This window comes from Aythya marila (genome assembly GCF_965140915.1).
Source record: "Aythya marila genome assembly, chromosome: 18".
In the NCBI taxonomy this organism is placed as follows: Eukaryota; Metazoa; Chordata; class Aves; order Anseriformes; family Anatidae; genus Aythya; species Aythya marila.
In genome coordinates this window covers 645,637-663,541 of record NC_139059.1, presented here as the reverse complement: position 1 = coordinate 663,541, position 17,905 = coordinate 645,637, and the positions used below count along the sequence as shown (strand labels likewise).

The window sequence follows — 17,905 nt, the reverse complement described above, 5'->3', positions numbered from 1 at the left end:
GGGCTGGATCGGGTTGGGGTTTGCAGGTACAGATTGCACAGGTGGAGAGGAGGAAGCACCGCGAGGGCTCGCCAAGCCCTGCTGTCCCCATCTGGTGTCATCCGCCGGCGGTTGGTTTCTTCCCTGTGCCCGACCCACAGAGCTTTGTGAGGCTGGGGGGCGAGGGGAAGGGAGGTGAGGGGAAGGGGAAGGGGAGGCCGTGCCCTGTATTGGGAGAGGAGGGTGCCAGGGGAAGCTCTTTTTGCTGAGGATCGCAGCGTGCGGCAGGAGCCCGCTGGCCGTGCGCAGGCTTTTGTTGGCAGAGCGCGGATCCCATCATTTGTAATGTTACACTTGGAGGCTTCTGCCGCTCTCACGGAGAGGAACCTTGACGTGGGAAATATGAGTGTTATTTTTTTTTAATGTAATACCATTAAAATGGTTTTTAATTGAGTTCGTTCCTGCGAGTTGGGTGATAAATTTTTCAGCACCTGCAGGCAGAGCGACAGGTCCCGCTCCGCTGCTGCGCCCGCCCCGAGCCTCGCGTGGCTCTGGCAGGACACGGGGCAGGGACCTGGTGGCACTGAGCGGGGGCAGGCCCCGAGGAGCCCGAGCACCTGAAGCCTTCCCTGGCTGCTGCTGTCTCCGTTCCCAGCCACCCTCCAAGGTTTTTGCCACCCCAGCGGAGGGGATGAGCCTGGCAGGAGCACGGCGGGTGCGCAGCCCTCCCCAAAGCCCCCGCCTGTGGGGTGGGCAGCCGCTGCCCTGCTAGCATCTGTGGGCTCTCCGTGTGGCCCACGAGGGTCGGGCTGCCCCTCGCTGCTGCCCCCAGCTCACCCCCCCTCGGGGAGGAGCAGCCCCTCGGGCTCCATCTGAGCGGAGCTGCAGAGGGTGAGCGCAAGCTGCGATGCCATCTGCTGCCCTCGCTGGCAAACGTCCCCAGGCCTCGGGTCCCCAAACGGCGATCTGCAGAGGAGAGGAGAGGAGAGCAGCTGCCCCGTTGGTGCGAGGCTGGCAGCGTCCCGGGGCTGCTGCTCCTGCACAGAGCCCAGCACCGAGGGCTGGGATTCCCTTTCCCCACGTAGGAGGGAAACTTCCAGGAGTGGGTCTGGCTCTGGGGTCGCTGCAGGAGGCTGGCACGGGGCTGCTCTGTCTGCTGGGGATTTTCTGGTGCCCGATCTCGCTGGGGGTGCCCAGGCCCCAGAAGCTGGGCAGTGCACGCTGCCTGCCTGCTGCAGCAGCCTGCGAATGGAGGGCAAGAGCTGCGGGTCCCTCGGCACGAGGGGGTGATGCTGGCAGGTCCCCTCAGAGCCCTGGGGGTGCTGCAGGTCCAGGGCAGTTCGGCTGAGAGAGGAGCGGTCCTGGGGATGTGTCCCCTCGAGGATGGGGCGGGTGGCACGGGGACGGCAGGACAGACGTGTGCAGGAGAAGGGAGAGCCCAGGGCCGTGCGTCCCTGCTGCCCGCGGGGTCCCTGCAGGAAAAGTTCGCCAGCGTTCATCACGGGCAACGGGAAGTTTTTGTACGTGCTGATTAACTGCCTCCCTCTGATGTGACATGGCAAGATAAAATATGAGCAACTGCATTCTTTGACTTAAAACTTAATTAAAACTATATATCAAAAACGTAAGACCCCAGGCTTAATAAAACCTGATAAAATTATACTAATACACTTCAATTTCAATCCAAGGCTCCCTGATGGAAGAGCATGAGAGGCTGAACCCATAACTAGATTAGAAACACCTCCTATGCAATATTTATGGTGCTGTCCTGCTTGAGATGCATGGCCTCCGAGGAAGGCCCTGGCACTGATGAAGAGGAGGTGTCAGCACAGCTTACATGTAAATAGGAGCGAGGGCAGCTATGCGAGCCGACAGCAGCCACTGCCTGCTGCAGGCGGGGGGAGGCACAGGGGGGCCGGGGCTGCCGGGTGCTGGGCTTCGTGCTCTGGGCAGGGGTGGCCGTGGTGGATCGTGCCCCAGACCTGCTGGGAAGGTCTCGGCAGGTGCTGGACCTGCTGCGTTTCTGCAGAAGCCCTCGTGGTTGATGTCCCCCAGCACGAGCAGTGCCTGGGAGCGCAGCTGGGACTGGTCCGCTGGGTCTGCCCCGAGCACCGAGGGATGCTGCGGGGCTCCAGCTCGAACCCTTCGAGCCTCTTCTCCTTCCCTCAGCCTCCATTTCACGTGGTGGTGGCCGCTGCTCTCCTTGCCTGGCAGCGCTCCCAGCGATGGATTTCTCCTCTCGCTACTTGGCTGCCTGGTTTCTTGGGGGGGGGGTCAGAGCGGGGTCCTGCAGGGGCTGCACGTGGTTCCCAGGAGCATCTCTCCTGGTGCTGCTGACGTCCTTACGGGTAGAAGCGGCTGGGGCTGGGGATTTTCAGCCCTCCCTTGCTGAGTGCCTGCCACATTAGAGACAGGAGCAGAGCTCGGGGAGGGAGGGAGGGAGGGATGCTGCCTCCCCCACCCTGCCCGGTTGTGCCTGGGGAACCGCTCGGTGCCTCGAGCCGTGCCCGTGCCACGTCCCTGCTGCAGCGCCTGCCTTCGGTGCTGGTGGTCCACCAGCCGCTTGTCAGGGCGCAGGGAGAGGTGGTGAGCTCCCGCTGCTTACTGGAGGGATGGTGGGTTTTGCCTGCAGGCTCTTGACAGCTGCTGATAGCTGTTTGCTGGTTCGCCTTTACGGGGTGATTTATTGAGTGAGATGCTGCATGTTGGATTATAGGCTTAGAGCCAGAGCCTTGCGATTAGGAGCTGAGTGGGGAAAATGAGCCTGGTAGTTCTTTTTGCAGGAGTGTGACCGTCCCGGTGCACGGTGCTGTCCGGCGGGTGACCCACGGGGTTGGTGCTGGAGGTGCCCGTCTGCCCCCTCTGCTCCAGGCAGGGGTACCCGGTCCCCAGTGCGGTCACCCCGGGCAGGTTCCCTCTGGCAGCGGCCCTGGGAGCGTCCCCGCTGCTGTGGTGCTCGCTGAGCCTTTCCCTGCTGTCCCAGCATCCCAGAATTTCAGTTCTGGGCTGAGATCTCCCAGGTTAGTGTCTGCAGGGGGGTTGTGCCTCAGGCTGGTGGACATAGAGCAGAGCTGGTGCGACCTGAGGGCACGGACAGGAGGGGCTCAGCAAGTCCTGCTCTTGTCCTGCTCTCAGCAGTATCCATGTGCCTGGGGCCAGGGGCAAAGTGACCTGTCCTCGCTGTGCTCCCGGGCACCAAGCCTTCATCACCCTTCATTTGGTGGGGACTGGGGCTGTCGGAGGGGATGTGGCCGGGCACCGTGCGCTCTGCGCAGCTCAGACGTCTGCAGTGCCACCTCGCACCGGCGGTGTGGGAAGAGGCTTCGTTAGACTGCTAATGTGGAGCATAAATCGTGGTGGAGACAGGGTAGGTCAGAGGAGGGAGGCAGGATCAGTAAAGCATTACGGTCAATGAGATGCTGTCCTCAGAGGAGAGCGCAGGGTCTGGTGGCGAGGTGCAGGGGGAGCGCACAGCCCTGCGCTGCCCGGGGCCGCTCCTGTGGGCATGGAGCTGCTGCTCCTGCTGGCCCCAGCGCTGAGGGTGGGCTCCGGCATCCCCGCCTGCCCCATGGGCCATGGCACTCTGCTCCCCCTGCTCCCCCTCTGCCCCGTGCAGTGGCCTTTGAGGCCAGGACCACTTGGGGCCGTGTCTGTGTGAATCCTGGTGCGGTGCACTCTTGGCATCCACGGCAAATGGTAGCTGGTGGTTTGGACAGAGGAATTGCTGCTGCCGTTGGTTTCTTTGGTTGTACCTAAATCCGTTGCAGCAGCACAGTGCTGGCTTGGCAGAGGCTGATGTCCAGCCCCCACCCGACTGGGATGCTGGGCATGGAGGGGGCGGAGGGGACCCCAGGCAGCAGGGACATTGGAGTGGGGGCTGCATCGTGCACCCAGGGCAGCTCTGGGGCTGGCGGTGCTGCTGTGCTGTCCCAGCCCTGCCATGGCCAGCAGGGCCATGGGGGGTGAGTGAGCGTGGCTCTGACCCAGGGCTGTGGGGGCACGGCACCCCCCAGCACACGGGGACCAGGAGCTGGGAGGAGGCAGAGCGCAGGGGGGAGCTGGGTGCCTGCTGCCCCTGCCCGTGTCCGCGCGCACCCCGCGTCTCCTCGCAGGTTGTGCCGGGCTCTGTTCTCCCTCGCCCTGGCTCCCCCAGCCTCAGGCAGGGACTGCAGCGCATGGTGCTCCGTGGAGCTGTATTTTCAGAGACTGCGGGGGATGTCGTGTGTGTAAAATTAGCACTGCCTTGTTAGTCCTTTTCAGGCTAATTCGGAGTGAAATGCTTTAGCAGCGGTGGGCTGATTCTATCAGGAGAACAAGAACTAATTAAATTCACTCTGACCATCAAGCAGTAAATTATTTATACCCAGACAGATGCAATCTGATCTGTAGCATCCAACCCAACTGAACTTGCATCCTACTTGATTCGGGGGTGAGGGGGCAGATTAAATGCGCAAAAGGGCAAAGGGAGGGTGGAAGGCGAGGTGGAGCCGTGCAGGAGGGAGAGCAAAGGAGAGCAAAGGAGAGCACATTGCCTTCCCTCCAGCTGCTGGTGGGCAGCGCTGCACCCGGCTGAGGTGGGGAAGGGGGGGATCCTCCTCCTCCTCCCCCGGGATGGAGGCCGAGCACGCAGGGTGCAGGGCGGGCTTGCTGCTGCCGCTGCCTCTCAGGTGCCGTGCAGCCGCTCGGTGCCATCGCGCCCGTTGGCAGCAGGCAGGTTCGGCACGCTCCGCTTGGAGCAGGCGCGAGCTGTTCTGATCTCCTTTAAGATTTTTTTTTTTTTTTTTGGTTATCTGACCCCAGTGTCTGATTAGATCATTCCTGCATCTCGGTGGTAACATGAGCTTTGGCTGCTTAAAAGCTGCAGTTCGCTCTAATTACTATTGAGCCGACATACCTCTCCTTCTCCCGAATCGAAAGGAAAGAGAGAAATCATTTGCTAATCCTTTTGGGGGTTGTAAAGGGTTCCAGCAACCTAGGAAACTGCTTGAGTTGGGGCTGGTTAAAATATCGTGTTAAAAATGCTCGGGCTATTGCTTCTATTAGAGGGACAGGACTCTTTGGAAGCAGCCGGGGGGTGCGTTGTGCTGCTGGTCTTTGCCTTCCTGGGGAAAGAGATCTTGAGCCAACGCGCACAGGTTGGGAGGGAGGGAGGATGGCGTGAATCTGGGGAGCTGCCAGCTGAGGCATTGAGCTGGGCTGGGGGTGTTTCACCAGTGGGAGCCCAGTGCCGTGGTGCTGGGCACTGCGTGGTGCCCAGTCCTGGTTCCTGCAGGAGCCCGGGGTCTCCCTGGGGTTGGGGGCAGTGAGGTGTGCTCAGGCACTGCTCCAGCAGCGGCTCCCCTGGGGGTGATTTGGGGCTCCTGCTGTGTTTTTTGAGGTCGTGAAGGTAAACCAGCTGTTAACCAGCCTGTGCCCCTCTGCGGGCCAACTGCCTTGGCTCTCCTGTGCAGAGGGCTGGAGCTGAGCCTTCTTGCGAGCTGCTTGGTAATTCTTGGCAGTAATAGGAAGCACGGTCAGGCTTCAGAGCTTGTGGCTCGTTTGCATGCAGCGTTCGGTAGCTTTTAAACTGATACTTTCCACAACAAATTTATTTTTTCTATAATATTCGAGGCAAAGGCACAGACAAAAGGCTACGACAACACTGAACAGCACAAACTCCATTATCAGGCAAGAGCTGCGCGGAGCGCACAGGGAGAGCATTCCTCTTCCTCTCCAGCTGTGCTGCGTTTTGGGACAGTTGAGCCCAAATGGTGTTTGCATTTGTACTGGCGATTAATCTCTGCAGCAGGGGAGGGAACTCCTATTATGAATCAGGCTCATAACTCTCAGCACACATATTTCCAAAGCCCCGTTGAACTATTAATCCTCCCAGCTCCCTGGGGCAGGGAGGATGGAGAGGGAAATGTCACCTTGTGGCAGGAGAGCTGTGATACGCAGCCAAGTCCGCCAGCTCCTTCTTGGAGATGTCTCCTGGTCTCCAGATCACTCCGGTGGACCATGTGGCCTCGCAATTGATTTAAAAAGGAAAAAAAAAAAAAAGAAAGAAAAAAAAAAGAAAAAGGCAACTGCTTAGCTCTGGTTTTGCTGCTGCTGAGAGGACAGATTTGCCTGCTGGCAGCTATCTGCCATTAAATGGATGAGCTATTCAAGTGTGGGTTATGGATTTAGGATCAGCCTGCCTGTGCTGGAGAAGATGCACAATGCTGAGCCCAGATGGATGTGTGGTCCGGGCCGGGGGGAGCTGACGTGCTCTTTTCGGCAGCGGCAGGAGGTGGGGAGCAGGGGCAGGGGCAGGAGCAGAGCCATGAGGAGGGCACAGAGCCCCTGCATCTCCCCCATCCGTGGGTGCCGGGGGCCTGGCCGGGCCCCCCCGGCGAGCTGCGCGCGCGGCTTCACGAGGCGAGGACACGCTGCAGCCTCCGAGGAGCAGGGAGGTTGGAAAAGTAGCGTGAAAAGCAAGCCCGGGTTTCAGCTTGCGGCCGAATTGGATAATAGGAGGTTGATTAAACAGGCTGCACTTGGAGGAGGGAATTAAGAATTTCCCTCTGGGCTCGGTGAAATTGGTTGGAAGGGAATACGGGCTGCGCGCACGAGGCAGCCGGCTGGAAGAGCTGGGCTTTGAAGTGTCAGCCGACGGGGACGGCGCCGCTTGATCCCCGTGACCGCCGTGCTGTGCCGTGACAGCCGCGCTGTGCCACGCTGCCTGCAGCCCCTGGGGGCTCCCGGAGAGCCCCACGGGCAGGCACTCGCCCCCTCGCAGCCCGCCAGCCCACCGGTGCCCGGCCTTCTGCCACGCTCCTGCCCCCATCTGCACCTCCTGTGCGTGTGAAGGGAGCTGTGCCCTCCTCAACCCTGCCCCGTGCCCTGGGGTTCTGCTGTTCTGCTGCTTCCCTGTAGCGAAGCGAGGTCGTGCAGCTCGTTCCTGCTGCCACCGGACTGCATCTGGGTTGTGGGGAAAGGGGGAAAGGAGCCGGATTGCTCCGTGCCTGCACAAGCCACGGATAACTGGAGCTGTTGCTTGCCTGGGCTCCGCTTCGATCGGCTTTGCTGTGCTGGGGCACCCAGGGGAAATTGGGCTCTTCCCGGGAGGGTTGGCAGCGCGGGGGCTCCTCTCCCAGGGAGGGTGGGCGCCGCTCAGCGCGCTGCCCGGGGTGCCGAGGGGCTCCTCGGGGCAGGCATCTGCGGTGGCTCGGGAGCAGCCGTGCTGAGCCCTGGGGAGCGGCGAATTAATCAGCAGGAGAAAATATTTGAATAGCTTCAAGAGAAAGTAGCGAAGTAATTCCCGTTCTTCTTCCAGCAGGAAGAGGCTCTCACTGTGCCCCTCTGCCACAGCCAGCTGGGTGTGAGTTCTGCACAACATCCCCGGGGTGCTGCGGCCCCCTGTGCCCCTTGGGAGCTTCCATGCACCGAGCCCTGCGGTGCTCCCACTGCCCGGGGCTGCCTCTCCTCCCCATGGCACCGGTGGGCAGCTGGGTGCTGCACTGCTCCCCCCAGCCCCTACCAACCTCATCCGTGTCTGCCGTGCTGTAGGCACGGCCCTCACTTTTCTTGAATGTTTCCGTGACCGCAGCAACTTCCAAATTGCAAATATCGCTTTTCCAGCCCCAAAGCTGCCACCGAAATCCCCGGCTGCTGGCTGCTCCTGGCACGTGCACCCAGCTCTGCCGCCTGCGGGTGGAGGCCGGGCGCAGGCCGCGGCGCGGTCCTGTTGTGCAGCAGCAGCACAGCTCAAAAAGCACAAGCATTTCAATTTTTTTTATTTTTTATTTTTATTTTCCATTTTTGACATTGTTCCTCAACCCCTCTATCGCACTTCTTGTTAAGCTGTTAAATCACTCCATTTATTTAGTACGAGCATTGCTGAGAGCTCATTTTTATCTTGGTGAAAACCAGACTTGCTCATGGGCACATAATGAAATTGTATAAATATACCCTTAGCTGGGAATCTAATTTATTTTTCCTGTTCATTATGGGGTAGAAGGCCATTATGAGATGTATAACTTTTTTTTCCCCAGTGCTGGAATTGAAAGGCTGGTGCGGGCTCTTTTTATACTGATGATTTCGTCCTGATTCAATTTAAAGCTGGTTAGAGCTCAAATACTGTAGCATAATTGACAAAGATCAGTGTGGGTTGTAATGCTAATGTCTTGTCTGCGGCTTCGGCAGCGCTGGGCGAAGGCAGCTTGGGTTGGGAGCCGCTTCCAGCCGAGGGCCGGGCGCCGTGGGGCCGGCGAGGAGCGGGGCCGGGCGCGCGGACAGGCGGCACCCATGGGTGCCCTCGGCCGGGCGCGCAGTCAGGAGCCCGGGCAGCCCCGGGGCGGCAGGATGTGAGTCTGTCCATTTGTCCATCAGCGCGATTGATTTTTGACTGTATTGATATTGCTATAAAGTCATGTTTATAGAGCTATAATTAAGCGGGGCCATTTAGCAGGCAGTGTTAAGTGCTAAGCAGATTTATGGAACGGTTCAGCCTTCTGCGGTGTTATATTTCACCATGAAGTACACCAGGTTTTTATGTGTGCTGCGATTGTATTCGTTTGACAGTGATTAGTATAATGGGGGTTTCCGGGGTCGTATTGCCAAGCTAAGGAAACAGCAATTACGGCCCCGCTGCAGTATCAACTTAATTGCATCCATTTGCAAGCGACATGAGCCCGGGTGCGCGGAGCAGCTGGCGGGGCGAGCTGGTGGTGGCAGGGAGGGGGCCACGGCCAGAGCCCATCCAGCCCCAACCCACCAAATCCTACATGGCTCCAGGGGCCCCGTGAGATGAGCGAGACCCCGGTGGCAGCAGCCCCTTCGTGGGGCTGGAGGTGGGACGCTCTGAGGGCAGCCCCCCGCCCGCAGAGGGGCCGGAGCAGAGCAGGGAGTTGCCCGATTTTGCGGCGCAGACGGAGAGGCGGCGGTGCCAGGAGGTGGGCATCCCGGCATTTTGATTGACCGGGGCTTTCTGCCTCTGATTGCAGGCTTTCCGCCCGGTTTGCCTGGATTTTAATGAAGCCTTGTGTAACGGTGATGCCAGAGGAGTGATAAATGCAGCCCTTTGCCCACCAGGACCGTAGGCTCCCTGTCCTGCTCTTTGCGGTGGGGATGATGTTGGCTTGCTTTGCTGGTGGGGCTGAGCAGGAGGATTGCTGAATGCCAGGAGGCACGTTTGCCCCAAAAGCCCGTCCGGCTGTGGTCCAGCTCTCAGCACGCTGGAGGCGGCTGCGATGGGCTCCTGGATGCGCTCGGCTGCAGTGAGCCGTGGCTCTCAGATGCCTGCTCTGGAGGTGAGGAGCCTTGTGGGGGCATGGGAGGTCTCCCCCGGGTGCTCTGTCCCTCTCCAATACGGGTCTTCCTTCAGAGTGCCCCACAAAATCAGCTCTCCGTCTCCCAGTGTTGCTGCTGTGGCCATGCAGGAATCTCTGTGACCTGCCCAGGGCAGCCCCGGCCGTGGGCACCCTGCTGTGCTGTGGGTTAGCTCCCTGCAGGGTTTGCTCCCTGCGGCTGCGCTTCACCCATGTGCGCTCCCGTGGCTTCACCTGGCCCTGCTGGTGCTGAGCAGCGTGCGGCACACGGGGCTGGGGGTGTCCGGGTGGTCCCAGACCCCTCTGCACCTAGGGGCTGTGGGCCCCAGAGCCCAGCGGGTGAATCCCCCTGAGCAGCACAGGAGAGGGAGGGGGAGCAGATCAGAGAGTGAAAGTGTCACCGGTGAATTTGCAGCAGTGCAATTAGTGCTAACCTTGGCATGCACTTGTCAGCCTTCTCTTTGAACTCTCTCCCTCTCTGGCTTTCCGGAGATCTGGAGATTTACCGGCTCGGTCTTTCAGCATCCTGACAAGTGGCAGCGAGGTTTTGCTGAGCGGTTAACAGCAGGAACCTGGAGATGGTTGCGAAGGAGCCTTCCTTCCCTGAGCATCAGAGAAACGTCCGTGTGCTGCTGTGGGCAGGTCCCATCCGCCGGCCGGGTTGGGGAGCACCTGGGGGTGCTGGTGGCCACGCTGGGCAGGAGCCCTGCCGGTGGGCTGCGTGGTGTTGGGGCTCAGCAGCGTGTGGTCGGGGGCTACACCTGGCAGCTGGGGACAGGGGCTCTTCCCAGGGGGAGGCCTGGAAGCAGCAGAGCGTCAAGTGAGGCATGGGGATGTTCCAGCACGAGAGCAGGCATCCCATCTCCTTTCACAAGTCGGGAGCGGGTTATGAAAGGGCAGCCTTCCTCACTCCTGCCCTTGCTGCACGCACTTTCCCAATTCACTGCAGGAATCAGATGGGCTTTTGCCGACTAAGAGGTGTTAAATGGCTCTAAATACTCTTCACGCTGCAATATCTCCACCACAGCGTTTAATTGAGTGCCACAGAAATGCCTATAAATAAATGTAAATGCCTATGCCAGTACCCTCCTACAGCATCTCCAGAGCTCGCAAGAAAGCAGATGAGTGCCTTGTGCTCAGGATCCCCGCTCCTGCCCTTTTTCTCCTTTCCCCCCCGAGAGCAGGGATCCGGCCCCGTGGCAGCCCTCCCTGTGCCCGCTCGTGGTCCTGCTGCAGGGCTGGCGGCCGCGGCTGCTCCCCAAACCCACCGGAGCTGGATCGCTCTGCGGGCAGGCAGAAGGCCTGCCATGAAATAGGGACATCAGCATGGGGAAGGGCTTGCCTGTGCTCGGGGCTGCTCATATTCTTCTCTTGTTTTACCCTGACTCCTGATGGAAAAAGGGAAAGCTTTCCTGTACGGGACCCCAGGGTTTTGTGCCACTGCCCTGGTGCGCACGCCTCGGGGCATGCAGGCAGACCCTGTGGGTCTGGAGCAGCCCTGTCCCGGGCACTCCAAGCTCCCACCCCATCCCATGGGGCAGCGTGACCCTCGGGATGGGGCTGGGAGCTGCTGACAGGCGGCTGTGCTGCTCCTTCAGCCCCGGGCACGGGGCCGTGCAGGGCCTGGCAGGCGCACAGCCCGGGCGCCGCATCCATCTGCGCGCGGGAGTTCGCCAGCAGCAGCGAGAAACAAATCCGAGGGTAGGAAATCAGACAGCAGAAGGAAGGGAATGGAGCATTTCATGGCTGTTTGTGCTGCTCTTGCATCTGTATTCGTGTCCAGATTCCTTTGTGATTGGAGATTCTTATATACTAAAATAGACGGATTTCCCATCAGACTGCCTTAAATCTCTGGCATATCAGACTTTGAGTCCAAACAGACAAAATGTGTGTGTTGTGTTTTATCTATTGCAAAAGGTACTTTTTAGTTGCTGGTGTGCAGTGCTGCCTCCTGAGAAGCGCTGCTGAATTCTTTCCACGTTTTCCTTCCTGGAGCCTTTATTACAGAGAACAAACAGGCTGAAGAACGGGGAGCGGGGCGCAGCCGGCTGCTCCTCGCGTACTGCACGGCCCTGGCCCGGCCGCTTTGTGCTGCGGGGTGCCCCGTGGTGCAGACCCCGCTGTGCCCATGGGCAGGGGCTGTCCCCTTGGGCACCTCTCTGCGTGCCCGGGTGGGTGCTGGCAGGGCTGCGGGGTGCTGCTGCGCCGGGGACCGGCCGGAGCCTCTGGTGGCAAGGGGCTGAGGATGCTCAGCCAACTGCCATCCCTAAATAGGATCCTCAGACTCGTCATTTGACTGCCTCTTCAGCGCTGATGAGCCACTCTGATGTTACTATTTAAAATCCTAATTGCTTTAATCAGCTCGCCTTTAGGCCTGTGTGCAGCTCGGGAGTCCAGCAGGCTGAGAGCTCTCCTGCTCCCCTTCCGCCCGCCCGCTGCGGGGTGGCCCCGGCCCCGCTCTCCAGGCCCAGGTGCGCCCTCGGCGGGGACCCAGCGCTCGGCGGCGGGCGGGGGGTGCTGCGGGTCTGCGGCCGGGGGGGGTCAAATGAGTGTGAAGGGGAGCTGCTGGTGCCCTGGGATGAGAGATGCCAAAGCTGTAATGAGCTGGGAACTCCCTGTGTCCCCTCTGGCAGCTCCCTGCGCTCACCTTTATCACCGCTAATTACTCCCCAGGGTCGGAATTCGCCTTTTCTGGCTGGCAGGGGCTGAGGGCAAGCCCCGGTCCTGCTCCCCGTGCAGCAGGAGGGATCCCTCCCAGCCTGGGCTGCAGCTTTGCCTTTGCAGCTTCTCGCCACTGCAATGACATGGGGGCTGGAGAGGCGGGTGGGAGATGAAAACCCCAAACCTGGAGGCGCAGCACTGCTGCAGGCAGCCCCCCCTCCTGCTTGGTTCCCCCTTTGCAGCTCCGCTTCCACCCCTGCGCTCACAGGATGCTCCCAGGGGCTTCCCCTTTCCAGGGCAGGGGGCTGGGTTTGTCCCTTGCTGGGGGCACGGGGGGCAGCGGGGTGATGCACGGGGCTGGCGGGCGCTCGGTGCTGGCAGGCAGGGAGGAAATGAGCAGGAAGGCGCCCGCTGCGGCCAGCGGATCCGAGCTCCCTGCCTGGATCACGAGCTCTGCGGCAGCTCCTCCTCTCCTGCCAGGCCTGGCAGCCTGGAAGGTGTTTGGGGAGGGACGGTGCTGGCAGCACGGGCGCGAGCACCAGCTCCTGGGGACAGGCTGTCCTCTCCTTCTGTTGTGTTGTGGCACGGCTGCTCCGGGGCGCAGCGTCCAGCCTGCAGCCCCGTTTCCATCACCAAGCCTCTGTCCTGCTGAGCCCACAAGTGCAGGGCTGCTCCAGCCTCCAGAGGTGTTCCCCTGGGACAGCTGGCCATGGGAGCTGACCCCCGTCTTCCCTCGATGCTGGAGCAGCATCAGCCTTCCCTCCTTGGCATTTCCTCGCTTTCACAGGGCCGTGCTCCCCGCCAGTGCCCTGGGCACATCCCAAAACCCGTGGAGCTGCTGCCCCTCCTTCGACAGGGCAAGGGGAGCTGCAGCTGGAGGCCAAGAGCAGGGGGCTCTCGGGGGCTGAAGAGGCCTTGAAGGGCCCCTCTCGTGGAGGGGAGCCTGGGGAACTGCCCCCAGAACTTGTCCCCACCTGGCTGTTTGTGTGCCGAGTGTCACCTGCGTGGCACCAGCTCGCTGCACGCAGCGGCACGGCACGGCCAGCCCCTGGGGCACGCGGTGGCACAGCTCAGTGCCCGAAATGTGGTGTGCTGGCAAAGCGATGCCTGGGAGGGAGCTGCTGCTGCAGGGCTGCTGCGTTTGTCCCAGGCGGGGTTTGCAGGCAGAGCAGTGTCCCCCGGGACACCCGGTGCTTCCCTGGCTCCGCAGCCCCGCTCGCTGCCCTGGTGTCCCGGGGGTGCCCGCATGCTCCACGTGCACCCACAGCCTCGGGCCACACGGTCCCAGAGTGTCTCTGGACGCACAGAAAGCCTCAGACAGTGGATTTCACAACTTAAAGCAGACTTCCTGGGGAGCGAGGACATCTCTGCATTTATTCAAGGACATCCCTTCTCAATTAAATCCCGGCATGGACTAAACAAATGGGCTGCTGAGATCAAAGGGTGTTTTTTTTTTTTCGTTTTTTTTTTTTTTTTTAAATCATTGAAAAGATGCATTGAAAGGAGAGTGTTGTGGGTTTTGTTTCCATTAGCCTGGTAGGGAGGAGAAACTTCCATTAAATTCACATAAAGGCATTTGCCTATGTTAATGCGGAAGCAAAGTGTTGGTAAATGTTGTTTGTGGGGTAATGGCCTGGGCACGCTGCGGGTGCTGCTGGTGCTGCTGCTCCTGCCGGTGCAGGATTCTCGCTGTGAGACGAGTGGGATCCGGCCCCGCAGCACGTTGTGGGGTCCTGCCTTTGTGACCCCCTTCTCGGCTCATCTGTGAGCGTCCCCGGCCCCAGGACACGTGTGCTGAGGTCCCTGGGGCGCAGGGAGGATGAGGAGCAGCAGGATGTCAGATGTCCCCCCTTGGGCACATCCCTCGTGGTGGGGCTGGCAGCTGAGGACCCCCCGGCTGGCAGCGTGTTGGGGATGGAGACCACGAGCCCCCCCGGGCTCCCCCAGGATTGATGATGCTGTTAAAGCGTCAGGCTGGCCTGGGGCTGGACCCGTTGTAGGTGAAGATTTATGGAGGAATCTGCCTCGGTGAAGGTTTTATCACAGCTTTTAAACAGCAGAGAGGGTGCTGGGGGGCAGCAGCCCCAGGCTGGGACCTGCCATGGCACTGCCATGCAGGGGGGGGCTCCTCTTGCAGCCCCAGCTGATGATGGGGATCACTCCTGGGGACCCCCGGGTGAGGGGCGCAGTGCCAGGACCCCCCCCGAGCTGGGTGGGCACGCAGTGCTCGGGGGGCATCCAAGCACACGCAGAAGGGGGCTGGAACGCTTCTGTCCAGCCTCTGGGGCTGGCGGGGTCGCCTCTGGGGGTGCCCCCCTCGGCTGCAGCCCCTGGCGCCGTGCTGTGCTCCTGCGGCTGCAGCCTGAGCTCTGCTTTGGGGTGTTTTGCTGCGTTTTCATGAGCGTTGCTGAGTGTGAGGAGCGGTTTGGTTGCGTGCCTTCCTGGGGGCTGCTGCCCTGTCCCCCCCTGCGCAGGGTCCCCGCAGCCGCCCCCACAGGCCCGAGCTCCTCCTGCTCCTTCTTTCAAGGATCCGTCTGTGCAGAAATTGATCCCCTTTGCCACCAGCCCTGTCTCCTTTTTCCTTTTAAATGGTGTCACTCTTAAATTTCCTGGCCTCTCTAATAGATTTTTATATAATCACTACAGTGCACTTTTAAAGAGCGATAGATCACGTTCATTGCTTTTCCCCGTGATTAATTTCCCATAATAGTCCTCTGTAACACCAAGGCAAAGAGAGGAGAGAGAAGAAAACCCCCACATTATCCACTTTGTGCTCAGAGTATAAATGAATTAGATTTAATTTTTGTTTAATTGTTTCCATAGCTCAGCCTCTGCTAACTTTGCAGGATAATTTATTTTGCAGTCTGGGGGAAAAGAAGGGAAGAAAGTCTCCGCAGCCGAGCGGTCTGCCTGTGGATAGTGTTTAATTACAGCTGATAGTCTTATCTGCTTGTAATTATTGGAGTCTCGTCGGGCTCTCTCCTGCTGGCGCTCCCCTTTGCACTCCCCAGGTCGATCCCTGGAGCGCCGCGGGCACGCAGCGAGGGGCCTGGGGTGCTTCGGGGAAGGGAGAGGTCTGGAGGTGGGGACACATCCAGAAAGCGCCTGGTGCCCGCTGAGGAGCTGGCTTTGGGTGCCAGGGGTGGCCCCTGGCCATGTCCCCGGGCCGGACTCAGCACCCGGGGCAGAACTGGAGGAGGAAGCAGGAGGGAGGTGAGGAGCGGGCTGGGGGGCGAGGGGCGCACACCCGCGGGGCCGGGAGCAGGCAGGGATTTGTGTCCCGGGGCGAGCAGTAGCCAGGGTGCGGGGAGGCTACTCCTGCTGCTTTATTATGATCGTTGTTCCTATTATTTATTAATTATTATTATTTATTTGCGTAGCTTGGGAAGGGGAATGCTTCATGGGAAAGCAGCGAGCTTTCTGCACTGCTGGAGCTTGTGGCTTCCTGGGCATTGCATCCCGCTCAGCCTGGGCACAGCAGCTCCCGCAGCCCCCCCAGCCTGCTGTGCTGCTCCCCCTGTCCCCCCCTGTCCCCCCTTGACCCCACATCAGCCCCGTCCCGTCCTGCCCGGGGCGAGCGTGGGAAGAGCAGCGGGGACGGAGCCACCGCACGTCCTCGGAGCCGAGCTCGCCCATTAATCACTGCCTGTGGGGGCATCGGGCCCCTGCTTAAAATGCATTGGCAGTGCCGAGGTGAGAGCAGGAGCTCGAGAGAGCCTCTGTTAATCTGCTCCCTCGGAGACGGGCTACCTTCGGCCTGTTAATCAGTTGCAGTAATTACAATCCCAACTTTACATGCGGAATGTTAATTAATGCACGGCTGCAGGGGCCGGCACCAGGCGCCGGGTGCCCGGGGTGCAGGGGGTGGCCGTGGCATTAACGCCTCCAGCAGGGGCAGGAGCTGCGTTTCCCGGACGGTGGCTGCTGGGCTTGCAGCTCCGGGACCACAGCTTGCCTTTCAATTTGCTTTGCTGACGTGGATGGCAAGATTTGGTGTGGAAATCGGGTAATGCGCTTGGAGCTCCCCACCCTGCTGCCTGCCCCTGGGGACCTAACGCTGGGCGCAGGATCCAGATGTGGCCTCGAGGGTGCTGAGCGCTGCGGGGCGGTGGCAGCCCTGGGGGTGGCCGGTGGGGGCTGCTGCTGGCTCACCCCCAGCTCGGAGCCGGGGCCGTTTGTGCCGAGCCACGAGCACTGCTCTGGGTGCGGGACTTGGTGTTTTTCCCTTGCTGGACTTCGTGGGGCTGCTCCTGGCCCCTTCTTCCCACGTGCAAAGGTCTGAGCAGCAGCTCTGCTGCAATACCTGGGCTTGTGTGGGGGACGGATCCGTGCTCTCCATCCTGCTCTGGGAACCCCACACTGGTGCCACCAGTAGCCTTAGCCCTGGGCAGGGCGTTCACATCCACGCTGAGAGCTGCAAAATGCCAGAGCGTGGAGCCGCGGGTGCTGGTGGCCCCTGGGCCAGCTCCTGCTCGGCACAGACCCTGCTGGGACGCCCCGAGGCAGCCCCAGGTGCTGTTCCCAGCTCTCCGTGCTGGCAGCAATGTGCCTGGTGTCTCGGGGGGCTGCGGTGCCGGGGCTTTGCAGGGGATCGTGCGAGTCCCTGGGCTGAGCCCCGCAGCGCACGGGGGATGCTCCTGGATCATCCCCACGGCGTGCTGGGGTCTCGTTAGGTGCGAATGTTGGGCAGCAGGGGAAGGGCAGGGAGAGCCCTGCTGCCAGCACACGGGGCAGGCATTAAAACCCCGGTCAGGCCTGGCCGGGAGCGGCACTGCCCGGGCTCATTGCTGCGAGCAGCTGAAGGAGAGCAGAGCAGAGGCGTGAGCTGAGAGGAATGACAAAGAGGGGGAAGGAGAGGAAGAAGCCCTGGAGGAGGAGGAGGAGGGAGGCTGGGTGAGTGCCGCATGCAGCACGGGGGGCTCCAGCTGCCAGAGCTTGTCCCCAGTCCCCGAGCAGGGACCCGATGTCCCCGTGGGTGTCCTGCTGGTCCCCAGCGCCCCGTCCCCTGGCTGCCCTCTCCCCGTCGGTGCGTGGGGCTGGCGGGCTCCTTCCTTGCCTTACTTTTGTTTTCAGTGCAGAGAGGTGGAGTTGCCCGGTCGCTCCAATCTTTCACTGTCGACTTTTCCCATGAGGTTTTAAACAGGTTCACTAAAGCTCTTCTGTCTCTGCGTCCACGCTGGTCATAAATCTGGGGCTTGTCTCTCCAGGCGCTGGGCTGTTGCCAGTCTTCAGAGGATCTGACTTCTCTGAATGAGGAGCGCTTCTTCTGGCATTTCTGGCTCCCTCCCTTCACTGACGGTGCTGGGAAGGGCTGGGGGGGGCTCGTGCACTGCGGCAGCCGCCCGAGACGCAGGGCTGGGAGCTGCGTGGCTGAGGGGGCCGCCGAGGTGCGGAGCTCAGCGCGGCAGCGTTTGGGCGAACCCCGGGGGCATCGCTTCATCACGCCACCCGTCCCAGAGCCTGGGCAGCATGAACGCCTCCCGGAGGTAGGAGAAGCTCCTGCTCCCCGAGCAGAGAGCCCTGCTGTGGGCCGGCTGCCTTCCCCAAAGCCATGGACTGGGCACCGGCCCTGGTGATGTGCCGGGGTTTTGGGCACCGGCCGGTGTTTTGTGGGTGCTGCTGGCGTGCATTGAGCTGGGCGCACGCAGAGCTCGAGGGGGTGCGCAGCTGGCAGGGGCACTGGAGCTGGGGTAGAGGAGGAGCGCTGGTGGTCAGTGTTGCTCCCAGAGGTGCGTTGTGCGTTGCTTCTCCAGGGTTTGGCAGCAAGGACGGCTCACTGAGACATCCCCAGCTGCCACAGGCCAAGGACAGAGCCCGAGCGGAGCTGGCGCTTGGAGCCTCTCTGAGCCTGGCCACGGGGTGGCCGGGGGTCACGAGTGCTCCTCAAGTCAGAATTACAAATTTCCCTCATTTCCTGGCACCGAGCCCCACGGGGTTTCCAGAGGGCTGATCACGGGGAAGCTGTCATTTCCGTC

General features: G+C 61.0%; 1 protein-coding gene across 4 annotated transcripts in view; it reads left to right on the top strand.

The window, feature by feature from the left end:
- RBFOX3 (RNA binding fox-1 homolog 3) overlaps positions 1–17,905 on the top strand; it is a 139,903-nt gene that overhangs the window by 24,094 nt on the left and 97,904 nt on the right. For 2 of the 4 annotated variants that reach the window (XM_082774568.1, XM_082774564.1), the window contains exon 1: positions 11,677–11,740. The exons of the other annotated variants lie outside the window; for them this stretch is intronic. The gene's annotated coding sequence lies outside the window, so the exon portion shown is untranslated. Of the gene's footprint in view, positions 1–11,676; positions 11,741–17,905 lie in introns of those variants that run through there. 4 annotated transcript variants of the gene reach the window in all.